Source organism: Ceratotherium simum, unplaced genomic scaffold, assembly GCF_057802395.1.
Source record: "Ceratotherium simum simum isolate JZ-2026a unplaced genomic scaffold, ASM5780239v1 HiC_scaffold_44, whole genome shotgun sequence".
Lineage (NCBI taxonomy): Eukaryota > Metazoa > Chordata > Mammalia > Perissodactyla > Rhinocerotidae > Ceratotherium > Ceratotherium simum.
Genome location: NW_028261260.1, coordinates 977,435 through 990,100, shown reverse-complemented (window position 1 = coordinate 990,100; position 12,666 = coordinate 977,435). Strand labels below are relative to the sequence as shown.

The following is a 12,666-nucleotide window of genomic DNA, read 5'->3' as shown; positions in this document are numbered from 1 at the left end:
TGTTAAGCAAATGATGAAAATATGAGATTACCAGCTACAGCTGCTGCTCATATTGACAAGCCATCTCCTTTATTTTTCTACCTGACAAGCGTGTTCATTCAATAGACATTAAGTGGCTGTTATGCAGTCATCATCACATTGTCAAGAGTGGGGGGATTGACAGGACAAGTGTGCACACTTCTCGTGCTGAAGAGACTTTCAGTGCATTTGAGGGAAGATGAGATACACTCAGGAAAGTGTTAAGCCGCCACCCTTCCAGAAAGCACAACATTATTGTCAAAACGAGGGGTGCAGGTGTGCCGTGTTTGTGTGCTGATTCCGAAGTGGTCCAGGTGAGCTGGGCCATCAACCAGACTTTAGTGATTGATGAGACTCTGTGAGGGGAGGACCAGGGAGGGCCTTCTAGAGAAGTGGAGCTTGACTCAAGAAACAGGGAGAGATGAATTTGGGGGGTGGACAGGAGGCATGTAGAAAAATATAAGTGATAGTCTGGTTGAAGAGATGGCATCTGTAGACACTAAAAAGCCATGAAAGAAATTGTGTTTTCCTTATTTTCTGCTACTGGAGCCATGCGGTGAAGGAGAGGTTTTGAGATTACATCACAGCACTGTAATGTGTGAGAGTCCTGGGGTGTGGCTGAAAGCCTGGAGGACCAACTGAACTTTCCATATATATATAGTTTACATGGGGTTGTATAGAGTGCTTATAGCATACATTGTATTGGGGTGAACGTGGAATCCTAAGTGAAACCATTTATCCCTTTGGCTGTTGGTGCCGCCTGTTTTATATGGAGCCAGCGATGTCCAAGACTGAGTGGAATCATTGTATTAGGATGATGAAGCGCTCTAGGCAAGAGTCCATTCATCAGGGGATGTGCAGTTTGCTACCCTGATAGATGCCCGGCTACACCTTCCATGAAAGGTTCACATGATACAGATATGAAGGAGGCAGGATCCTGTGCCTAATGGCTGGCAACAGGCAGGGAGACATTTTCCTAAACCAGCAGCTGGTGCAGCACTGTCAGGACATCACGCCTGACATCCTCCTTGCCCGAGTCTTACCTTCTTCCTCTAAGTATGAGGATATTCTCTGATATTTTGGCCAATGCACATATACAGAATTCTTTCAGTTTCACCAATGAGAGCTCATTTCTAAATTCGTGCTAATTAAACGAACCACTCATTTCACCAATGAAAAGCTATTTCTGATATTCAGTAAGCTAAGTAGCAAAGCCTGTGGTGCTTATCAAGATATGACTAGCTTAAAGAGACGTGAATAGCTGAAACGCACAGCCAGCTCTGAAATGTGACACTTTCTGATACAAGACTAGCTGACCCCTGGAATCTGAATTCTCTATTAGGGTCAATGACTGTCCCTGAAGGTAAAGCTTGAACTAACTCATCTATGCGTTGTATATTACCGTCAATGCTGAAGAATATTTTATGAATCTCTTAATTTGTTAAAAAAATTACAGAAAGAGCATCTCCTGTCCATCAGTTAATTCAGTTTACTTTATAGTCTCAACATGATGACTACAGTATGTTTTTTGTTTTTAATTTGCTCTTTACCTCTGCCACACTCTTATTCTCTTCGCTTTGCTTTATAATCAACAAAGGTTTAGCGAAATATACATATAAGTAAGGAAAATATCATAGGGAGAACCCAGGACATGCATATATTGAACACATACATCCTAAACATGTTGTTGTTCTGAAATACTAATGAGTAGTTTTGCAAGGTGTTTATAGGCCTCAAAGTGGCCTCCTTTGTGAGATTTCCACTTTACTCCCTGGTGCCAGGTGTAGTTATGAGCCTTCTCATTCTGTCCAGATTCTATTTGTCTGTAGCTGGGAAAAGTTTTCTTTGCTAGCAGATCTCTGTCCAATTCTTTTATTCTTGTCTGGTTTATTTACTTTTTCACTATATTTCTCCCAAACAGTTCCCAACTTGGACCTAAGATAAGTCAGTTTCCTGGACCTTTTGTTGTTGAAGGCAGGGAAGGTATTATCATCCTCTGGTGCCTAGTACAGCCTGTCCTTTGACTTTGCCACACGTATTCAAACAGATGTTAAAGGGACAGCATATTTGAATGTATTAAAGATGCTAAAAAATTGCTTAAAAGATGCTTAAAGTTCAGGGAGTTCTCTGACTGAGCGTCTGGATTTTCTGATCTTATAATCTCTGCCCACATGCCATCTCTACCTCAAAAGGAAGAGACTTATCTTCTCAAAGAAACTGCTCTTAGTTTGATTGAATGTTTCTATTCTTTTTCTAGCCTCTCTTTCATCTATTTCTGCTCTGATTTTTATTTCTGTCCTTCTACTGACTTTAGGCTTTGTTTATTCTTCTTTTTCTAGTTCTTTTAGGTACAGTGTTAGATTGTTTATTTGGGCTTTTTCTCGTTCCTTGAGTTAGGCTTCTATTGCTATAAATTTCACTCTTAGTACTACTTTTGCTGCATCCCATAAGTTTTCATATGTTGTTTTTCATTTTCATTTGTCTCTAGGTATATTTTGATTTCTCCTTTGATTTATTCATTGATCCAATAGTTGTTCAGTAGCATGTTGTTTACTGTCCAAATATTTGTGACTTTTCCAATTTTTTCTTGTAGTTGATTTCTAGTTTCATACAATTGTGGTCAGAAAAATGCGTGATCTGATTTCAGTCTTCTTAGAATTATTGAGGCTTGCTTTGTTTCCCAACATATGTCTATCTTTGAGAATGTTCCATGTGAACTTGGGAAGAATGTGTATTCTGCTGTTTTGGGATGAAATGTTCTCTATATATCTATTAGGACCATCTGGTCTGATGTTTCTTTTAAGGCCACTGTTACCTTGTTGACTTTCTGTGTGGATGATCAATCCATTGATGTGGGTGGGGTGTTGAAGTCCCCTACAATTATTGTGTTGCTGTCAATTTCTCCCTTTAAGTCTGTTAATAGTTTCTTTACATAGTTTGTTGCTCCTGTGTTAGGTGCATGTATATTAATGTATTATGTCTTCTTGGTGGAATGTCCCCTTTATCATTATATAATGTCTGTCTTTGTCTCTTGTTAGGCAAGGGAAACAAAAGAAAAAATAAGGAAGTGGGACTACATCAGACTAAAAAGTTTCTGCACAGCAAAGGAAACTGTCAACAAGATGAAAAGACAACCTACCCACTGGGAGAAAGTATTTGCAAATCATATATCTGACAAGGGGTTAATTTCCATAATATATAAAGAACACATACAACTCCACAACAAAAAAAAGAACGACCTGATCAAAACATGAGCAGAGGTTATGAAAAGACATTTTTTCAAAGAAGGTATACAGATGGCCAACAGGCACATGAAAGATGTTCAACGTCACTAATTATTAGGGCAATGCAAATCAAAACTACAATGAGATATCACCTCACACCCATCAGAATGGCTATTATTAAAAAGACAAAAAATAATAAGTGTTGGAGAGGATGTGGAGAAAAGGGAACCCTCATACATTGCTGGTGGGAACGCAAACTGCTGCAGCCACTATGGAAAAAAGGATGGAGATTACTCAAAAAATTAAAAATAAAAATACCATAAGATCCAGCTATTCTACCTCTGGATATTTATCCGAGGAATATGAAGTCAGTAATTCAAAAAAATGTATGTGTCCCTATGTTCTTCACAGCATTATTCACAATAGCCAACACTGGGAAGCAACTCAAGTACTTATCAATGGATGAATGAATAAAGATGTGATATATATACATATATACCATGGAATACTACTCAGCCATAAAGAAGACAACATCATGCCATTTGTGACAGTATGGATGGACATTGACGGTATTATACTAAGTGAAACAAGTCAGATAGACAAAGAAACATACTGATTGATTTCCCTCATATTGGGAAAATAAATAAACAAACACATAGATAAGGAGTACAGATTGTAGTTACCAGAGGGAAAGAGGGAAAGGTGTAAAGGGGCACATATGTATGGTGACAGATGAAAACAAGACTATTGGCAGTGAACATGATCCAGTCTATACAGAACTGAAATATAGTAATGTACACCTGAAATTTACACAGTTATAAGCCATATGACCTCAATAAAATTAAAAAGAAATTTATTTTTAAATATAGCAAGACCCACTTTACACCTGGGCTGCAGGCAGCCCACGCGCTCACTGAATTACACAGAAGGGCAGTTTCCCAGGTGAGTCCTGTCTGCTTTGCCACCCTCGGAACCTCCTGATGAAGAACACAGGCCCAAAGATGCTGAAGCAGGTGGGACCCCTGGAGCAGGGAATGTTCTGAGAGTGTGTGACACAAAGTATCTGTGCAGTGCATACTGGGTAGTGAGTTTGTGCTTCTCTTCAAGGTATGCCTTTGGTCATAATCTGCCGATAACTCAAGGAAAATCACTGGTAGGCTTGTTAAATGGAAAATTCTCATGTCCCAACTTCAAAGCTGCTGAGTTAGAATTCCGGGGAAGGGACACTGGACTTGTCCAGTTATTACCGTGTAGACTGAAGTCTGAGAAGCACTGCTGCTGGCGTCCAGCTGTAGCCACTGCCCGAGGTCAAAGCTCCACATCTTGTGAGGCCTGAGACGGCTCGCAGGGGAGATTTCTGTCTGTCGTCTGCAGAGGGGCGGCCACCTCACCTCTTCCCGCCAGCTCGCTTCCCTAACTGGCTTCCTTGTGCCTTTCTTACTCCTTTTCTTTACCTTCAGAGATAACTGGGAGAGGCAAGATAGAGATACAAATTTTACTAAATCTAACACTTAAGTAATCTTTAAAAAATTGTACAGCGTTCAGATGTAATATTTATTTTTCTGTTGGGTTGTTTTTTGTCTTTCTCCCTTTTGTTGTCTTAAAGTATTTTGTGTTATTGGCTGGGAAGATAGCATGATATTAACATCAGCTTTATATTGAGCCCCAAACCAGGAAAGCACTTTATATTTGTCATATGGAATTAAGAATCACATTTGTGTAATGATGTATAAAGGAATTTGGTTGTTTTATTCCTTGTTTTTTCTTCTTTTTGGCATAATAAAGTCCCAGTTTCTTCTTGGTGGACTGATCAGGAATACTGATGTCTGATCTATAAGTGAAGAGTAAATAGAAGAGCACTGTTACTATTCATAAATCTCTTCCTCACTAACTTTTCCTAAATGATAACATGGGTGTTAGAGTTAAGAATTTTGATTTTTCCCCCATTGGATTATAGAAAGAAAGATAGTCATTAGAGACTTAACTTGGAGTTGTAGTCAAAGAGCATAACATAAGAGCACGGAGCTTGGGCTCTGCCATGTATCAGCTTTGTAACCTGGGTGAGTTTTCTAGCTACTGTACCCAGTCTCTTCATCTATAAAATGATGAGAAGAATAACATCTACTACATCGGGATATTTTGAGGGTTATGGGAGTTAATGTATGTTCAAGCACAGAATTAACATTCAGAATGCAGTGCCTGGTTCAGTAGAAGTGTTTGCTGCTGTTATTATAATTATCATTGTTTCATGTCCTATCTTCCTCATGAATTCCCTGTAAAACCAACAATATTCCACAGTGTAAACAGTTTTATTCCAGGTCCCTGCTTAAAGGCCTTCAGAGGGAGCCTCGTGCTCATAACCTCCTGTTTTTATCCCAGTCTCTGGAGAGATGCATTTACCTCTTTCTTCTTTGCACTGAGGCACTGAATGGGGGCCCACACCCAACCATGCATGTCCTCCTTTTAGTATCCGATGCTTTTCAGACACTGCTTAGTGTTTACTTGGTGGACTATACCCCCTGACATGAACAACTCATGGGAGATAAGACGTAGAAAACATTGTTCCATGTAGGTCTCTGAGTTTATCATAACTCTGAGTACAGTTGATCAAGGGCCAAGGTAGAGTTCCATAATGCAAAGATATTCAGAGATGAGGGTGTTCTAATGTGACACCGTCTGAAAATAAAGCAAGCACATAAAAGCATATAAAGTTTTAAAAGGAAAAGCACACAACTAAAAGAATTGATCCCATTAAATACACTATTCTATTTGTTTATGCATCAAATTACTGATAGGAAATAGCCAGGTGTAGAGATAGTAGAATTGATCAATTTCATAGAGAATTCTTTTTAACAGTTGTTCGTATCTTGTGTTTTACATCATCGATTGGGGTAATATTTTCATCATTTCCTTTCCTAGTGTCTTTATCTTTCTCAACTTTTCCAAGAGATATATTTATATTATCCTCTAAAATTTTAGGGCAATTTGAAAAAAGTTATCAAACATTTTAAGTTATTGATTTTGTACACTGGAGGAGCTCTAGATTGAAAGTTAATTAGTGATAATTAGAGTTTTAGTTTGGTAAAAGATGGTAGTTGGAACTGATAACAGGATGTTTGTAACCTAGTTTTTTCTTCATTATTTGATGTAGTTTTCAAAATGAGAGAGCAAGTAATTTTTCATGTAATATATTGTCTCATTTTAAAATATGTGTTCTTGGAGAGGGTGATGGAGGTAAGTAGAAAATAATTTAATGTAGTGACTTGTTTTTCTCAAGTAGATCTGTTATAAACCCAACAGCTATATAGCGTCATTTTGTCCAAATGACCTGATGGCACTTTCTTGACTTTTCTTGCTGTGACTCTAGCAATCTGAGGTCACACCATCTTTTCCCTCCTAGTCATGTTTTCAGTTGTAAGAGTGACACTATCAATAATATAGTGACAACTTTGCACACAGTCTACTATTTACTAAAATATATATATCAATTGCAAACTTTGATAACATAATTATTAAGTAATGAACTATTTGCAGTGCACTTAACAACTGATTGCTACACGTTATTGTGTAGTGTCATCATGGTTAAAACCATTATTTGCAACATGTGACCCCTTTCAATTTTATTTTAAAGGAAAGAGTTCAATGACTTTTTTCTTTTTGAAGAAGAAAGATTTACATTTCCATCTTAGAAAATTGAGAACTTGCTTTTTGCCTTTTTTTGTCTTCAGCTCTTCTTCCTACTGGTTACTAATTCACATGTCCAGTTTCTTCAGATTCATGGTGCTACCTCCTCTGTCTTTTTCATTGTTCTTACTTTAATTTTTCTATAATCCCATCTGAGAAAGATGTTTATCTCCACCTTCATATATCAAGGAAGGAACCGACCCTCCTTTATGTGAACTTGGAGACAGAGGCCAAGGTGAAGCCTCGGTGCCCCTCCCCACCAGTGAGCTGCAGAAGGCCTGCCGACTCCTGTGAATCTTTGGCTCCCCTCCTGACTCCCTACACAGTTGGCATTGACTCCACGGAGAAGGCCAGCTTGGTACAATCGAATTTTTGAAGTCTATAGAAGCCTGCTGAAGGATAAGACTGGCTAGAAAGGACATCAGCAAGTAATGTGCTCCAAAAGTTGGTGGCAGAAACATTAAGAAGAAGAAAATCTTTTCGTTTATCTTGTTTTCTTTTTATGTTCTCTATCTTCATTTTCCTTTACTTAGATGGTACAAACCCTGTCCACCCCCCATGGTGGTTCTTTTCCTGGAGTCCCACGGCAGTTTATTCATATCTCTTTCATTCAAATTATTTCTGTAGTGTAATTTATCTGTTCATATATATCTGTTTTACTTGCAGACTGCCAACATTTCAAGACCTTTGGGCACATAGTGTATACTTAAGTATTTGAGTGAATAAATGAAGCTCTTTTGTGGCATAAGATCTAAATAAATAAAATACCTACTAAGCACATGAATGCAAGCATTTGAGAGAGAGTTTTGTGTCTCCTGAAGCAGCCTGTGGACCAGTTTAGGGGCTCAGTGCCAAGGTTACTTAATAGATTTAGATAAAATGAAAGAGATAATTAACTTTAGTTTTAAAATTCTTGGAGAACAGGAACAGCATATCTAGGTGTGGATCAGGACTTGATCATTCTTGTTGCATCTTTGGAAAATCCAGTCCTTTATCTTTCTATGAAAATGTGACTGGCCAAGAGAATGAACAGAGGACTGGCTTTTAGAAAGGCAATTTTGTCACAGGAAAAAATATAGAAGGAGAGCTGGTAGAAACACAGCAGAAACTTTTTGTGTAGAAACCCTAAAAATTGGGTTTACATGCTGTCTGAAAGAACTGTAACCCAACTTTTCTCCAATATAGATTTGAGCAGCTTTTAAATATCTAGGAATACAAAAGGATTACAAAGGAAAATAGATCAAACTGAAAGGAATTTAGGATGGAACAATGAAATGAAGCTGAAGTAAGCCAGTGCACTGAAATGTGTTTCAGAAGGACCTGCAGTTTTTAAAGGTAGTTGGAAATGTATCCCTCAGGTTTCAAGTAGAAAGGGAAATGGGAACAATTCTCTATCATCTCATGTCCATGAGATCAAAAGCAACAGTCTCTCAGAGAAGCAAAATTTTCTGGCTTCTAATGTCCCAAAAAGTGTTTTGAATGGTGCCTAATGAAAGAGATTCTGTGTGACGTAATTCAAATACATTATCATCAACTCATTTCCAAGTTTAGTTCAAACACTTTAGGACACGTTCAATTGAGGTAATGGAGAATTCTATAAGGGGCCAAGGAAGAGGCTGACAGCATTCTCTCTCAGCTTCTCACTTGACCAAGGGAGAAAATGTTCTTGAACAGATTGACCACATCTCCTAAAGACAATGCTCCATTTTCAATTTTTCTTTTTGTAAACTCAGTCTGCATTTCCCATTACATATGCAAGCTAAAGCCTGTGTGTAGACATCCTTCGTTGGCAATGAGGAGCAGATCCATACTATTAAATAATCAAATAAGCAGAACATCTGGTTGGCCCCTTTTAGGAAAATTACAGGTTTAAGCCCACCTTCATTGGTGGAAGGACATGGTATACCAGAATTAAAATATCTACCACTTATTATGCAGCTAATCATAAGTCATGCTATTTAAATGAAACTGAATGAATTCTTCTTCTATAAAGTGGACTAGATTTTAGACAAACTGATGTATAATTTCATATAGGTGCATTTTTACTCAAAATGTAAAACTCTTTAGAGACTGTTTCATTCAGTTTTAGAGGCATATTTTGTATATTTTGATGATTTTATTTATTTTCATTCATAGTAGAAAGACACATCCTACTCTTTTTCTTGCTGCCTTCTCTCTACAAGATAAAACTCATCCAAGTTTATTTTGTTTTATAAGGCATAGGCTTACATTGTCATGATAAAGAGATCATTTCTGAAACATGTTTGGAACTGTAGGGAGCCCAGAATTTTAGATTATGCTCAGAATTTTGTGAGGTAACTTCAAAGAAGATGGAACATTTAAAATTTTGCCAGAAAAGTTTTCTCCTACTTTTCTTCACAGTAATTAAAAAAAAAAAGTTTAGTTTCTTAATTCTTCAGATGGGTGAGTGAAAGAGTTGGAAGGATTAAATGTACGCTTGAGAGAGCTCTTTCTGGGTTACTCTTTCAAAAGAAGCATTGTGGGCCGACCCCGTGGCTTAACAGTTAGGTGCACGCACTCCGCTGCTGGCGGCCCTGGTTCGGATCCCAGGCGCGAACCGATGCACCGCTTCTCCGGCCATGCTGAGGCCGCGTCCCACATACAGCAACTAGAAGGATGTGCAGCTATGACATACAACTATTTATTGGGGCTTTGGGGGAAAAAAATAAATAAATAAAATTTTTAAAAAAAGTAATTCAAAAGAAAAACCACCATCCTAGTTGATGAGTATTTAACGGGGACTCTGTCAGTCCCAGAGCTGCTGACAGAGGCAGTTCCCAAAGCTCCAGCAGGTCCCGGGAGAAGACAGCGCTGGTAATCAGTGTCATCAGAGTTTGCATGAGGAGTGGTCATTCTGTGGATGTTAGAACTTAGTGGAGTTCTCAAATGCAGGCCAGTGACTCTAGACCTGAGCCCTGCTCAGAAGCCAGTTGACTTGTCATTCCCCCTGAACATGGTGTCTTCCCTCTGCTCGTGCCCCTTTTTGCCATTTCTCATGCTTCTCCTGACTCTTTCTCTTTCCTACACATTCTTTCTTCTTTTTTCTCTCTTTGTTACTTTTACTCTCTATTATATTCCTTTTCCATATCATTTTTTTTCCTTCTCTTATTGTTCTCATTTATTTACTTTTTATTTTGTAGTACAGTTACTCTGTACATCACGTTCATCTTAAAATCTTGACCCTCTACAACTCTTATACTTCAGCTAGCTATTTTGAAGAAAGTGTTTTGATAAATTTCTCTTAGATGTTATAACATGCTGATTCAAGGAGATAAAAACTATCACGAAAGGGATGGGGATGGAGAATGAATTCAGTTCAGGTAACCATGGAATTAGACAGAGGGAAACTGAGAGCTTAGGTGTGGGTGTTCAAAATATTTCCTGATACATCTTTGTAGTTCATTGGTGTGGTAAACTGCACATGGTCTTATTTACTGTTGGAGCCCAGAAATTTGCTCCTCTGGGCAGGTCAGCAGGTCTCGCTCGGCCTATAGAAAAGAAGCTAGGAAACACTGCCTGCGTTTCTAATGTAAAGAACTGTTCATGTTCCACCAGGAGACCTCTTGGGCTCTTCCCTGCACTATCTGAATAGAAAAAGAGGAAGAGAAGCTTTTCTCCATCTGCACAAAGCCGGGACCCTATTTTGAGTTTGAGAGGATTTGCATGTGACTGAAAACAAAAGTGTTCCCAAGTTTGGATTTGCTTTAACAAGATCTATTGGCTGGCTTTGATGTTAAAGGTCTTTATTCAAAATTGGCTACCTCTAGTGTTAAGTTCAGAGTTGAGATTTGTCAGTATAAGAAAGAAGAATCCCTTTTTGATTAACTCAGTGAAATACAATATTTGGGAAAATGGTTATATTTGAAGGCTACTTGTTAATATTCTGTTGCCACAGTGACATCTGTAGGTAAGTGACTACTTCATGCTATTCTTGATGATTTCTGTTTGAAAGACACGCCCTGAGCTTGATAAATAAATGGCAAGCAATAAGATATATTGGAGCATATGAGGAAGCCATTTGGGGTAAATCTAATTCAGCCTGAGTTTGTTTTTCCAAAAGGTCTTGTCGCCTGCATTCTGTATCTGCTTTGCCATGTCTCAAAGAGAAGAGTAAATGCCCTTAAGATAAGGATGCATTTTCCCCCTCATTGGCATTGCCTTAAGGATAAGCATTTCTCCCTAACCTGGGATTTTACTGCTGCAGTCATCCTGTGACCCCCCAGCTCCAGACAACAGACCTGACACCAGCCACACCCATGGAGACAGCAGACCTGCTCCCTGCTGTGTCCATCAATAGCTATTCTGGCAGGGCAACCTGGCAGGGCGATCTTGTGGCTATTGTAAAAGGGACATTACAATCCTATGTGATACATGCTCTTTGACGATATATAATCGCTCTGTACATCCCACTTCTTCAGTGCTCTTCCTTCCTTATGGATGGAAGGCCCAGGGCCATGATCCTCAAAAGTTGGCTCATAATAAATTCACCCCAAGTTTGATTTATACATTGGTTATGGATTATTTACGTAGACATTTGTTGGTGTAGTCATGGCAGGATTTCAGAGAAACCCACGAGAGACCACCTGGAATCTACACTGAACTGGCATTGGGTACCAATAGGGGCCCATTGTGCCCTCAAGATCAGTGCATTCTTCAGGTGACTCCAGTGAGTTCTCCTGAAACCTAGACCTCTTTATTTTAAGTCGACGGTCCAGAGTTTATTCGAGCTGTTTTCAAGGCTTAAGGCTAGGTGTCTTAAGGGGGTACTGGTACATTCCCTAGGTCAGAGGAACCTAAGGAGGAATTCCTAGGAAAGAGAAATGTAAAGGGAATTTCATAGGCCTGGGGAGCCTAGCGGGAACTTTTGGAGTGAATGGGGCAGGGTGACTTATTAATATGGCTTAACATTGGGAAGAATTATTTTTATAAAGTATGAACAAAACTGCTTGATAGAAAAATGAGAGACTGAATCTGTTCAGCTCCGTAGAAAAGGGACATTGCTCCTCCCGGCCTTTCGGGCATTCTCAGGCAACTGAGAATCTCATCGGGGGTGTCAGAGACAAACCCCACGACGTGTAACGGTCCTTCCTATAGGGAGCTCCACTATCATTCATATTAATTTATCACAAGTTCATCTGGGAACACACATGGGAGGGTTGGTCATCCACGCTCCAAACCCCCACGGCAGTACCTAGACTGCGGGTGGGAGAAACCGCGGCACATAAGAGAGTGATTAGGACATTTCTTTAGCAAGTAACACTCACAAGCAGCACACTCCTGACCCACTACACAGTCCCTAGAAATTGTTCAGACTTTGTAGCAAAATGAAAGAAAAGAAAAGCGGGAAATTGAGTTTTCTCGACCATTCCCAGCTGGGCCGCCTGGCCTTTGAACCCAGGAGAATTGCCCAAGTGCTAAGACAGCAGGGGGCCTAAGAATGAAAGAAGAAAAAATGGGAAAGAAGCTTTCTGCAGATGGAAACTGCTAAATTTTCTAAAACAGCAGCTATAAAATCTTTTTTGCATCTGTCTGTTCTTTATGTGTGTGTCTCTACATGTATGTTATATGTGCGTGATATTTTAGCTCCGGAGGGTTTGGTCAAAATCAAGATGTCTATTCAATTAACTTGAAGTTAGCACTTACAAAAGTTGTTTCTAAATCCAAATGTTTTTCCAGTTAACGTGATATGAAATAATCTTTGGTAAATAAAAGCTTATTT

General features: G+C 39.0%; 1 long non-coding RNA gene across 3 annotated transcripts in view; it reads right to left on the bottom strand.

Moving 5' to 3' along the window:
* Nucleotides 1–3,273: 3,273 nt before the first annotated feature.
* Nucleotides 3,274–12,666, bottom strand: part of LOC147911266 (uncharacterized) — a 46,331-nt gene continuing 36,938 nt past the window's right edge. For 2 of the 3 annotated variants that reach the window (XR_015551328.1, XR_015551329.1), the window contains one exon: nt 3,274–5,073. This is a non-coding gene — a long non-coding RNA (uncharacterized LOC147911266). The remainder of the gene's footprint in view (nt 5,074–12,666) is intronic. The other variant, XR_015551330.1, reaches the window with a different exon arrangement.